The following is a 13,207-nucleotide window of genomic DNA, read 5'->3' as shown; positions in this document are numbered from 1 at the left end:
TTTCGCGATTATAGTGTTGCTTCATTAACGGGGAATTCGGCCGATGTAATCTCTCGCCAGTATCGAGCGCCAGAGCGCGTTATTTTTCATTTGGCGCCCACTCGTTGTGAGAATCCGATGCTTGTGCGAGATTGAAAAATTTATAATCAGCTTTTTAGACTGAATATTTTATCTTCAACCTTTTAAAATATTTATTTCAATGGCCAAATATCAGATTTTATGCTACATTTATCTTGGAAAAATAAAGCAATTAATAGGAGCTAAAGCGAAAACCCATGAAAAATTACAAAACTCCAGCAGCTCCCGGTGGAAAATCGAATCGACGAAAAGCATATCCCCCGCACGTCTCTCTTTCTCTCCATACGTTTCCATTCGGTACGCGGGGCACAGGATGTTGGTTAACCCGCGGCTTGGGTCGGCTTAGCCGCCGGCAGAGATTTCCTCGGCCGAATGTGCTCGCCGGCGTTAAACGCCGGGAGCGAAATTCTCGCACGCGACTTCCCCTAGTTTCTAAGCGCGTCACCTCTGGTTATACGGCCCGCTGCGGATTTTACGGATTTGCGGATTTTATGCTCGCTTTCAGAGCTCCTATACTGCTGAAAAGAGCTTCCAGCTACTGCCTTTAAGGATCGAGAGTTTCGGCGATTTTCCGACGTTTCTGCTTTTTTAACGCGTTAGCCGCGATTTGTACAGCGAGATGATTTTTGCGCGGTTGAATAATTAATTGAAGTCGATTTGTAGGGTAATTTCGGAACGCGTTATTTTTATAACTCAATCAGAATCATTCCTGAGCAATGAAAGCTTTTAAAGATGAAATAATTTCTGATTTTTCAATTTTCAGACGAAATTGAGCGAAAATATTATCACCCACGATATTTTCAAATTTTATCAACCGACCACTAAAAAATTCCCTCCCTTCAGTACCTATATTCCAACGCAAAGAAAACGTCACTCTCCGTCGAATGGAAATCAATTATTGACTTAGCCGAAGATCTCTCGGCACATTTCGGCCGGTGGCTTCGCTCCATACGCTCCAACGTAAACAGACCGGCATGACCGCTGGTACATTTCGGATGATCCCGGGCTATACCCTCGAGGTCACACACACGCGCTCGCTCGCACCCCTAAAACTTATATCCTTCCAAGCCGAAGCTTCTCTCCGGCGCTGCTGGTACATTTTTGACGAAGCCGCTGTCTTTCTCCTTCTCTCCTGAAATATTCCCTCGTCGTTTAGCCAACTTTCGCGAGATTTATCAATTATTCGCTCGCCGCTTGGATTATTAAGGCCGAATGTGTGTCGACGGGAAGTGTTCGTCGAACTTCAATAAGGGATTATGAATTTTTGAACAGACCTACGTAATATCGGTTTATCCAGTCGATCGAAAATAGATTTCTATGTTTACTCCGGACGGCCAATGCCACACACGGCTATTTTTAACCCGAACGACGCGAGCACACGTCAATCATCGCCCCTACAGCGACGGCGACGACACTAAACCTCCCTCTCTCTCTCTCTCAATCTCGCGGTTTTCAGCGCAGTATATAAGTGCATTCACTCGGCGAGGAAAATAAAAGACGCGTCGAATCGCTCTCTCCTTCCTCAGCGCGACGACAATATACCGCCTCCGAAACGACAGTCGTAGAAAAGCGCGCGTGATTTAGCCTTTCTTCCTTTCCATTTTCTCTCTCTCTCTCTCTCTCTCTCTCTCTCTCTCTCTCTCTCTCTCTCTCTCTCTCTCTCTCTCCCTTTCTTTTTTTCGGCCGTGTTAACGACGCAATTTTTTTCAATCCTCCCGAGTAATATAACCCCTTATACGCGCACGCTCGTATCGTGAATATATTGAAAGCGACCCGCTGCGATGTAAAACTTGCTTAATGCCGGGCAAATAAAAGCTATCCACGCGGGTGTGTATAAACGATAGACCGCCCGAGTAACGGGCTTTTTCTCCACAGCAGCCCGGTGCGCCGTGCTGTTATGTACAGCCCGGGAATGCGATGCTATGGCAGACAAAGCCGCGAAAGGAGACTCGAGGGTGCAATCGTACTGAGGTGCGCGAGAGAAGAGGTGATTTCTGTTTACTTTGAGTTTCGAGAGAGAAAAAGAGAGAGAGAGAGAGAGAGAGAGAGAGAGAGAGAGAGGGAGAGAGAGAGAGAGAGAGAGGCTGAATGGGCTTTTCGACTACGTCATTTGCCGTGAGGTTTTTATACCCTTCCATGTGTGAGGGTCGATATCGAGTTCTTAATGTTTATTTTTAAGGTTTATTGCGACCTGTATACACACGCGGACGGTGTGGGAGTTTCGAATAGCCCAAAATTTCACGAAAAAACCGATTCCGCGTAGGTCGTTACGCGAACTCTTTGAGCGTATCTGCACGCTAGCTCGTTTATCCTCATTAAACAAAAAGCTCTGCCGCCATCCATTGCCTGACTGAGAGAAAAGAATCCTTGACACAAAGAAGAATTCTTAACTGTTAAGAAAATTGGATTAAAATATGGACAAATCCAAGCGTCTTAACAGTTAGGTTTTCAGATTTTTGAATTTTTGTCTCTTTCTTTCCGTCGACGTAAAATCACTAGCACTTTATAATTACTTGTTTTCACTTCTTATTATCATTTAGTATCGCTCTGAGACTATTCGATGTTGAAAGATTTTTTGCAAAAGTTTTTGCAAAATATATTCGAATGATAGCACGATAGGTATCATACGAATATAACCTTACACGCATAACCCCGCTTTTCTGTGTGCATGAAACATTCACAAAAGTATTTATACATACAGAATCTTCGACTTCATGGAACAAGCCCTACGATATTTTAAATGTTGTGCATCGATATGGTTTCTTCCAGGTACGTAAAAAAGCATATCACGCGTGAAATAGTATAAACGCATGTACGGGTCTCCGATTGTAGCCGACACATTTCGACGCCTCGCGTAGTCGCGTGCCGACGAGTCGCGCTGTTGCTGCACTCGGTCGATAAGTCTTTACCGACAGTGCGCCACAATCGCTCAAAAATTCCTAAATCCTTAATAGTTAAGAATTCTTCTCTTACTATGAAGAAATTTTCGTTTGCAGCAAATACATGAAAAATAAGCTGTGGTTAAGTCGCGAATCCTTTGCGACAAGGATTCTTTTCTCTCAGTGATGCGTATATAGGTTCCAAAAAATATCGCGTAAGCCGTGCTGGCGAAAAAAAATTACCTTTGCTCGCTCTATCACACACACGGGCGTTTTCAAAGCGTTTGATTTGAGCTCCGGTGCTCATTACGCCGGATAAAAGCTCAGTCAATGGCGTGATCTCTCAAAGACCTGATCAGCTCGCAAACTATCCCCGGATAATTGATGGCATACCTGTATATACATGGAACGTACGAGCTTGTCTTTTGAGAGCGCGGCTGTCGCGTGTACGACTTGCGAATTTTCTTCGGGAAATCCTCAAAGCTCTATATACATACAGGCCGGTCGGGATTTTTGCATTATACGCGTACGCGGCATCGCCGCTAATCGTGGGGTATTAAAGCGCAAGCCAGCGGGAAGGATGATCGCTTTGTGTGAAAAATGAGGGATGCCGCGCGGACATGAATTTATGGCTTTCGCTTTAGCAGCCTGCGAGCAAAAATTCAAAAGAGCTTTTTCGCGGAAAAATCGATTCTTGAGCTTACTTCTGAATGAGGTCTACCTAACAACACGATCTGCGCATCAGGTATCCAACCGCGTAAATGAATAGCTGCGTATAATGACCGCATTGAACCGCACGCGGGAGAATCTAAACAATTCCGGAAACGCTTGCAAGCTCTAATTGACCGAATCGCAACATTGCCAGCCGTGTACTGTGTCCCGTATAGTTTATTTTCGAATTTCACCATTAGCGCTGCGTGTGTGCCCTCGATGCCGAATGCTCGAATAATCGAAAAATCCTTATTGGCAAACTTGATCGTTCTACACAGCAGTCGATAAATTAGTTTCGTCGTCATGGATATCCTTACGTTCTAAATGTGTTCGGTAGTATCTGCGAGATGAATTTCGTATACGCAAAGTTCCTGGAAATTGTTGAAAGCTCGCCGTATGACAGTTTGTCCTGCGGCAAAGTGGCAGCGCTTACAACGCTCGGATTGTTGGTTGCGGGGGCAACGCGTGTCCCACATGCACGACGGTTATGCTAAAGCTCTTTCTCTCTCTCTCTCTCTCTCTCTCTCTCTCTCTCTCTCTCTCTCTCTCACTTGCGTAATACACGTACAAGTTTCGTCGAATTTCAGCAGAGCTAGGGAATAACAATGCAGTTGAACTTTTTTCTTGCTCATCAGAAATTCAAGCAGCTCGAGAGTGATATTGTTATCAGTTGAATAGAATCAACTCTCGAGTCTGGAGCAACAAAACTTGAAGGACCGCTTCAAAAATCAACCTCCGTCTTACACACACGTATACACATAGGCACGCGTATACGAGCCTACATCCACACGGCTCTGATGTATACGCGCTCGGTCGCACGCGGAGAAGCTTCGAGGAGTTGGAGCGTGCGCCTCTCGAAATCTCACCCCCCTCGCGCACACAGAGTAGCTAGTACTACTCTCACGAGGGCGGCACGCGGGGGAAGTTTTGAAAGCGGCGTCGCGGAGGCCCATAGGAGCTCATCGGCGCGTCAAAGTGGCCCCGACCAATTTCATAGCGAGCTGAGCAGCTCGCGCAGTGGTGCTCAAGTTACCCTGCTGTATATGGAGGGCGAGTTTCTGCCGGGAATGATAGGGTGTGCCTTTTACGTGTGAACTGCGTGATTTTTTTTCCTTTTTTTCTGATTGGGAGGATTTAGTTGAGATTGAGAATATAGAGAGTAGTTGTTACTTACATGTTAGTTATGAGGAAAGCTTCTGGGTTGCGGATGAGGTTTTACTGCAAGCTCTGGTGCTGAAGGGCTGAAAAATTGTTAAAGTGTGGATTTGAAAAAGACTTTTAAGTAAATATGAAATAGGAGAAAGATAAATGCTCGACTAAACTATGCATCCGCAAAACGATCGTCAGTTGTATTAACAATGGTAAACATTCTATTCGACCCCTTTAGGCTGCTCATTTTTCACGTGAAAGGCGTATTTCATTATGTATAAGTCGCGAGAATCTTAACCTTTTTAAATAAAAATTTTAAGCTTACTTATGTGCCAAACATGCTTATTTGAAAAACGTTGCCGTTGCGAGTCCAACTTAAACTTAATTTTAAACGTACGTATGGACTGCTAGAGCGATAATATTAATTACTAAAACAAAGCTGTTTTGGACTAGCCCTTTCGTCAACGTCTAAACTCTCTATGCCTTTGGCAAGTGATATCAGATGGCGCATTGGCTCTTTCCATTTCTCTCATAACAATTATGCGCATCGAGTCTAGATATAGCGGTGTATCACCAATGCCAAAACTGCCTTGTTCGGCTTGCTGCTTCGGCCGCTCATGCTAAAGCTGCTAAATGTTTTTTGTCCTTACACGTTCGTTTCTATTCTCTTACATTGATATTCAGCTGATCTCACTAAAGAATAGTAAAAATCAATTCTTTCTCAATTAATTAAGCATACTCTACAAGCTCTTCCGATACATTCGAGTCCAAAAAATAAAATAACGTATCATTCTCAAGAAACCAGCGTCACTCCACCGCACACAGCTTACAAGTTCAAGGTAAATCCGAAGCACTGATCCCCCCTGCACAGCCGCAGCGAAACCGAGACACCGAATTCTCAGAAACTACAACCGCACTTTCTCTCACTCCCACACCCACACCCACACATATAATACACCATACACTGAGGTCGACTTCCCGGCGACTTATATATAACAATCTAGGCTCGCGCGCGAGCGCGAGATTATGCAAATATTTAATCGCGAGCGGCGTCTTCGCGCTAATGGGAAGAAATTGCAACGCCGGCAGCAGATTAAGCGTCCCTGTAGCGTGGCGCGCGAGCGCAGCGTTTTTCTTCCTTCCCGGCCGAGATAAGAATTTAATTTTTGACCACTTTTAATCCTAATTCCGGCGACTCGTCGCCCCGGAATCCCCTAATTCTTTAATGGCTTGAACTTTCCCAGCGTTTATCACCGCGCCGTGATGTTCTTTTCCCGTTTCAGGAAGACGGAAAAGCCGATAGTTTCTTTTTTCACCCCACTACGAGAACGTGTTTAATATTAATAGGCATCTCTCGCTCGTAATTGCTCATCGAAAGCTCGATCATGGAGGGGGGGGGGGGGGACACAGTGTGCGCTGGCTGGAATACACGATCTGCCCTCGTAATATAGCGGCGTGTAATGTACTTATGATTTTATTGAATATTTCGCTACTGCTGCAACTCTCGCTTCTTCTCTCCCACGCCCCTCTCATCGTCATTTATATTCAGCGCGATAACCGCCAGGAATTTCTTATTACGAAGTTCGCGGCAAAAGAGAGCGAGAGCTACTCTCCGAAAGCACAACAACATCGACGGGGGGAGTATATATACGAAAGCCGCGGGAAACTGGAAACAATATTTAGTAGGAAATATAAGTTGCTCCACTGCTGCGCTCGCGCGCGTGTATTATTTACCAGTGAACTCTGGAGATAGTTAAACATTTTATTATTAGAACGCGTATACGCGGAGTGTGCCATGGTATGTAATGTAATGGTCGTGTGTGCTGTTAACCGTTGTGAAAAAATCATTAAAGCTGGGGATCGAATATTTTCAAATATTTTTTCCCGCGTTGCGCACACACCCTTAACTCAGTTAACCGTGACGGTTAAAAATTTTCATCCGTCCCATCCGAGCTCTCGCAAACACACGTATACACACACACATACACACACATGGGTAGGTGGTAACTCTTAACCCATAAACGAAATTCCCCTCACGGCTCGAGCTTTAATCCATTTTATAAGGTCGCGGCGCGTGTAACGCGATAATAAAAAGTCCCGCGTGTGTCTCACGGGACTCTGCACAAACAATTAGGTTAATTATTTAAGCTGTCCCTCTTCGCTACTGCCGAGGGAGAGATGTCACGATAGATACATGGACGAACAGAGTTCGCTGGACTCGTCGCGAGGGGCAATACCGGTATACACACATAGTTAAGGAGATGGAAATGATGGATGTGTGTAGCCGTGTGTAAACACAGCGTATTAAGTAGACTCCCGGGAGTTATTTTATTTTTCGGTCGTCCGCTGGATTAGTTCGGCTTTTATTGGAGAAATTAGAAACTTCTTTTTTCGGCGACGATGGAAACGAGAAAATACGCGGCCGAGTGAGAAATCGATAGAGTACGCGGCTGACTCGTGAAAATACTGTTACGAGTATAACGTCGCTTTGTTATTAAATAGCGACCGAGCAGCGTATACGTATCTCGATAGCTCTCGACATATTCGCCCCGTGTGCTTAATGACTCTCGAAAACGCGTTTGAACTCCGTCATCGAATCATTAGAAAGGCTTTTTGAAATTGCTTCAAAGCGCAACGGGATTATAAATAACAAAAAGCAATAAAACCGGCTGCGACAGCGGCTAAAATCATTTCCATTTCATTAATCCATAAAACACGCGTTGAAAAAGAGAAAGAGAGAGGGAAATAATGACCTCGGTAATAAAATCATTTTTATTCCCGTCATTGCATTTCCCCGAATCTTTACGTTTCGTTTAATATTCGTTATTCCCAATATCTCTTTTGAAACTACCGCATTTAAAGCGGATTTTACCGAACATTGTCATTGTGAATTAATTCGCGAAAGCTTCGAATTTCAGCTGAAACGTCGTTGTTTGAAAAATTCTCTCACCACCAAAACTCCACCAAGATGATAATAACGAAAGCGATATCGCCGGAGTTATGAACCTCCAAGAGAGTGAATTTGTCCGAGGGATGATGAGGGCAGGCATAGTGCACTATATACATCGCGCGGTGTGTATATAGGTTGTACGAGAGGCCCTCGAGCTTGCAGCCGCCGCCTCAAATATTAGTACAGTACTGCAGAACGATGCGTGGGCGTGCATTATACGAGCCAGTTTTGGATTGATACCGCAGCTGCGTTCTACGTTATATTGCCGAGATCTTATCAATTGCGCTTAGTTTATGGATTAATTTCGATCGAGCTTTCGATATAGAATTTTAAACACATCGCCGCAAAAGTTGTATCGTGTGTCTATACGGCGAGAATTTTTTCCCGGGATGAAGTAAGTCGATTGATCGACGATACAGCAGCGGCTTTGAGTTATCGAGGAGAGATATATTTGTCGATCTATCATACGCGGAAGAGAGCGAGGCGACGCGAACGACGATGGATTGCCCGGACTCTGAATCGAGAGCAGTTTTTAATTCCTCGAATTCTAGCTTCCCCCCCCCCCCCGGAATTATTGGCCAAAGGGCGTGATGTATCGCAGCTCGAACCGACGTCAAAAGTGTACGAAAACTGTTATTCATTTCTGAAAAAATGTTCAACCATACCAACCACAACAATGTTTTCTCGTCTCGCAAATCAACGGTTCATCCCTCCTCTCGCTTTTCCCCAACTACAGCATCACACACGTCCAGCCGCAGCAAAGCAATTAAACCTCACAAAGGCCGAAGAGCATCACAAGTGGCACTCTCCACACTCGCTCCAGCCACACGCGCTAGCGAATCCGAATAAAAGAGTTAATGCTCGGCGTAAAAGAGCCGTTCGCCCCGAAAAACTTGATCGCGCGCGCGGCGCAAAGTATTTTCACGCGTCGGGTTAAATTGAGAGGGCGCAAGGGGAGAGGAAGGGATGAAAGGGCTCGCTTTGAATGCAGCGCTCTTGGGGAAAACTCTGCGGAGCAAGCTGCTGCTAAAGAGTGAAAAGGGAGTGGAACAACAAAAATCTGAGGCCAGCCAGGCAGAGCTAAAGCAATTTTACACTGGAGATCAGAAAGCGCGCGCGCGCGAGCGGGGCATAATACGCTCGCGAGAGGGAGAATCACTGAGTCGCGTATCCTAAATGCCCAGAAAATTGGAAAATATCGCGCGCGGAGGGAGTATCAAAACCTCTAGCGCGACGACGAGGAGGTAATTTCATACTAGAGGTAACGGATATGCCGCGGGCATATCGAATCTTATTCTTTTCACTCCTCTCCGCTGCTTTTTCTTCCTCTTCTCTTTATGCGAGCTTTTTTGTACTTTTCAACGCGAAGACGCTTATACTCGCCGGTGCGATTTCGAGCTTTTTAATTGATTTAATTGATAAGACGAGAGAGAGAGAGAGAGAGAGAGAGAGAGAGAGAGAGAGAGAGAGAGAGAGAGACTAATTAAGCAATCATCAAACTCGACGGAACAATCGAAGCTAATATACAAGCGGATTCATTATAAGGGCGAAGGCCGGTAATTAACAAATAACTCGGATGCATCAAAACGTAGCTGGCTATCGCGAAGAAGAGGTGGAGGAAGCGGGAGAAAAGCCATTTCGCAAGTATTCCCGGGCATAAGGAAGAGAAGTCTGCGAGAGAGGAAGAAAAAGAAGAAGCTACAGCGCAGCCGGGAGCAAAAAACTTTCCCGATATCGCGCCGCGGAACATAAGTTCAGCTTATTCGAGATTTACAATCGCTGCTGCTGCGCCTTGCAATTTTTAATTTCGCGAAATCTCCGCTCGCGCGCGAGAAATCGCCTTTATGCACGGCTGAAGCTCTACACCCCTCTCTCCTCTCTGCAAAGTTTTCCACGGGAGGAGCTTTCTCACGTGTTGCGCTCGCGGAATATATATTACAAAGCCGCGACACCCACACACACACACACCGAGAACTTTCCCAGCTATACTCTCGCACCTGCGGCTTCAACTTCAGCGCCGAAAGCTCCGCACAGATGAAGTATCGATTTTCTTTAATCTCGCGCCGCGTAAGCTAAAGCTAAGCCTCACAGAGATATGCTTATCGCGAGCTGTACAGACGAGCGTATACCTGCGCGTGCAGTGGGAGATATAGCGCGACGATTGCGGCAGATGATGTGTGCGCGTTATTTCTTTTTTTTTTGATACGTTGCCCGTTGAGTCGTCGTGGCTTCGCGAGATTTAAGGATGAAAGACGCTTATGCGGAAGATTTATATCAAATTCACTAAAAGCGACGCTTTGTACATATCCGGTTCTCTTGAAAATTACAAGTTTTTGTCGGCAGTTGAATATTTCAGTCCGCGACGAGTTGGTTGAGTTTTAGCGCAAAAGTTTCACGTTCTAAAAATGTCAAAGAGAGCTCGCGGCAGGACAAATTGAAACATTCTCGGAATATGTGCGTGTGCCCGTGAATTTTAGTAACTGCACAGCTTGCGCCCCCCGCGTTTAATTTTATGGAAAGTTGTAGCATGCGAGAGAGCTTAACTTCTCTGATAGGTTGTAATATTTATTAGCTAACTTTATAAACTAGGTACTTTCGGATGTATGAATGGAACGCGAGACTCTCCGTGCACGCGACGCTAAGGCCGAAAATGCGCTTGGCGAAAAATTGAACTTGATTTTGGGGACGATTTTATTCCTAAAATACAGCCACGAATTTCGCGTTCCCGTATGCGTGGTCATTTATTTGCTATCGATTTTCATGTAACTTTTGGTGTAACTGTTGTTGAATTAATTGACTTTCCAATAACCATGGAAAAAACAGTGTGCTCCTTTCGTGTAACCGTTTCAACTTTCAAAATTCACGATTGTAAAACAGTTTGAAATGAAAATTCCGAGCTTCGCTGCATACGAAGTTTCCAGTGTCGACACATTGCGAACTTTTGCGTAATTTAATGAAACCAAAATTTTTTTGGGTCATCAAAGGCGCCTTTGCGTAACATACGTAATTTCGCACGCAAATATTGAAAAACACTCGGCTTTTGAAAAAGTTTGTCAAAAAGCGGGCGAAGCTTTGAAAGGGTTTCCTAGCGTTCTAAATTTTCATACCGACTACTCGCGAGCTTTCTCAATTAACTTGGAAAACATTTTAATCTTGCATCAGCCCTTGTGGAAAACTGTTTTTGCCTACGCTGGAATTCGTTTCTAGCAGCCATAGATGTTTTAATTGAAATGCGTTCGGGCAAGTGAGCGAATAAAAGGAAACAAAAACGAATCGCGCTCTTGTATCGCAGTGAAATCTGATATTAGTTACTGAATACTGTAAAGTGCGAACGCTACTCGATGCTGATGGAGTGCGTGGAAAAAGCTTGTAAAATATTTGATTTCAAGCTCGATTAAATTCTTGCAAAGTGTCTTGGGAATTCCGTGTTCCGATGTATTTTGTCATTTCGGGTAATTATTGCGCGATTTTGCTGAAGAACTCAAATAAAAATCGAGCATTCGAGTAAGAAAACAAAATATTTTTTGAAGATAACTTTCTATTCTCCTCAATAATCACAACTAATACTTTCTACCTCTACACACCAACCAACTAATAAAAAACCAGTAGTTACTCACCATATATAGTCAGCCAGATACTCGCAGTAGTAGTAGCAGTAGTACAGAGCTCCGCAGCATCCCGTAGTCCGACGCGGCTGGATCCCGAGCGCGTCGGAGAGGAAGTGGCGGACGACGTCGAGCTAGCGGTCGACCGAGAGCGAGTGAGCGAGAGAGAGCGAGAGAGAGAACACGCCCCCCTCCCGCGGCAACGCGACGAAAAAATTTCAGCTCTCGCGCCGACACACGTGCGCACGGGCCATCACCCGCATGCATGCAACAGTCGACGAGCAGGTGCTCCCGAGCCTGGTTTATGTGCGCGACGCGTTATATTTTAATTTTCCTCTACTATTTTTTCCTCGTTACATGGCTCGCTGCATTTTTCAGCGGATCGCGGAGTGGTTGGAGTTTTTCGCTTTTGAAAATTGGCTTACGCGTGGCAATTTTACGAAATACGAAAAACTGCACCACCGGATTTCCAAAAATACTACGTACGTCTGAGCATCGAATATGATCAACTGTCCGAACTTGAAAGGAAAAAAAAACTCAACGGAATTTAGATCAACTATACGGAACGTTGCGCAAGCTACGCATACGACTGGAGAAAGAGAGCTCGAGAGAAGAGCGTGTGTTGGCTTCCCGAAAGCGGACGGTGAACTGAGCCAGCGTCCCGTCCGCGACACACACTTCGCCCCCGAGGCTTCTCGCTCTGTCCTTTCCCCCGGTGGGGGATGCGCGACTATCGGGAGTGGCTCTGCGCGCGCATCCCGACCCCTACCCCCCAATAGCCGTGCGCGAGCCACCCCCATACAGACACTCCCTCCCCTTTTCGCACCCCCCCTCCCTCCTTCCTCGCTTCCTTCCTATTCGAGCGAGAACACTATCCGGATATGTACTTTCCGCGTTTGTATAGTTCTGCGCCTTTTCCTTAGGCGCGCGGGGGGCCTCGATCTCGCCGTGTGTGTTACGAATTTAATAAGGAGAGGAAGGACTTTGAGATTATGAGGCGATGGGGTGCCGGAATCGGAATGGATGACTGCTGAGAGGAGGACGCAGGGGTGCGGGGGATGACACATTTTTTTATCGGCTTTTGATAAATATTTACGAGAGACGTTTTTCATTAGAACTGGATGGAGTATATGCTGGTGTTCCTTTGGGCAATAAGCGTAAATTAACGAGTGTGTTTGTACTGCATTGGAAACCGGGCAGGGAAAGCTCGTTTATAGAAAAATTAATAGACACGTCGTGTGGAGAGAAGCGAGTACATAACCGAAAATTTATAAATTACCTCGTAGGAATTCGACACCGGCGTCGCGTCGACCCTCTATGCGACCCGCCCCCGTAATTCGATAGTTCTTTGCAGTGCAAGAGAGTGAGCTAGAGAGCGAGTAATAGAACGACGATTCGCGCCGAGGGGTGGCTTTGAGAGAGAGAGAGAGAGAGAGAGAGAGAGAGCAAGAGAGAGAGAGAGAGAGAGAGAGAGAGAGAGAGAGAGAGAGAGAGAGAGCGGGAGAAGAAAAAAGCTCGGCAGGGGGGTGAGCGCAACAAGGAGGCCGAAGCGCGTGCATTCACCTTTCACTCGCATCTCCGGCGCCCGATGCTCTCGGCTTCTACTTCTTCTACTTCTTCTTCTTCTTACGGATTGTCGCGCTTCCTTCCTTCCTTCCTTCCTTGAACGCGATGTGTAGAATGCTTTTCCGACTGTGAATATGCTTATCTGCCGGATGTTATTGCGCCATGCGAAGTGTGCGAATTCGGATGAAAATTGTTGATGATTTTGGTTTGAAACGAATACGATGAATTTTGGGTACTAGGGGTGAATCGGTTAATTTACTTGAGTTTGG

General features: G+C 45.6%; 1 long non-coding RNA gene across 2 annotated transcripts in view; it reads right to left on the bottom strand.

The window, feature by feature from the left end:
- LOC116417761 overlaps positions 1-12,022 on the bottom strand; it is a 67,086-nt gene extending 55,064 nt beyond the window's left edge. For both annotated transcript variants that reach the window (XR_004228021.2, XR_004228022.2), the window contains exons 1-2: positions 11,385-12,022; positions 4,843-4,909 (exon numbers count right to left, since the gene is read on the bottom strand). This is a non-coding gene — a long non-coding RNA (uncharacterized LOC116417761). The remainder of the gene's footprint in view (positions 1-4,842; positions 4,910-11,384) is intronic.
- Between the last annotated feature and the right edge of the window lie 1,185 nt (positions 12,023-13,207).

The sequence above is a fragment of the Nasonia vitripennis genome, chromosome 5 (genome assembly GCF_009193385.2).
Source record: "Nasonia vitripennis strain AsymCx chromosome 5, Nvit_psr_1.1, whole genome shotgun sequence".
NCBI classification, from domain to species: Eukaryota; Metazoa; Arthropoda; class Insecta; order Hymenoptera; family Pteromalidae; genus Nasonia; species Nasonia vitripennis.
This window is presented reverse-complemented; position numbering and strand designations above follow the sequence as displayed.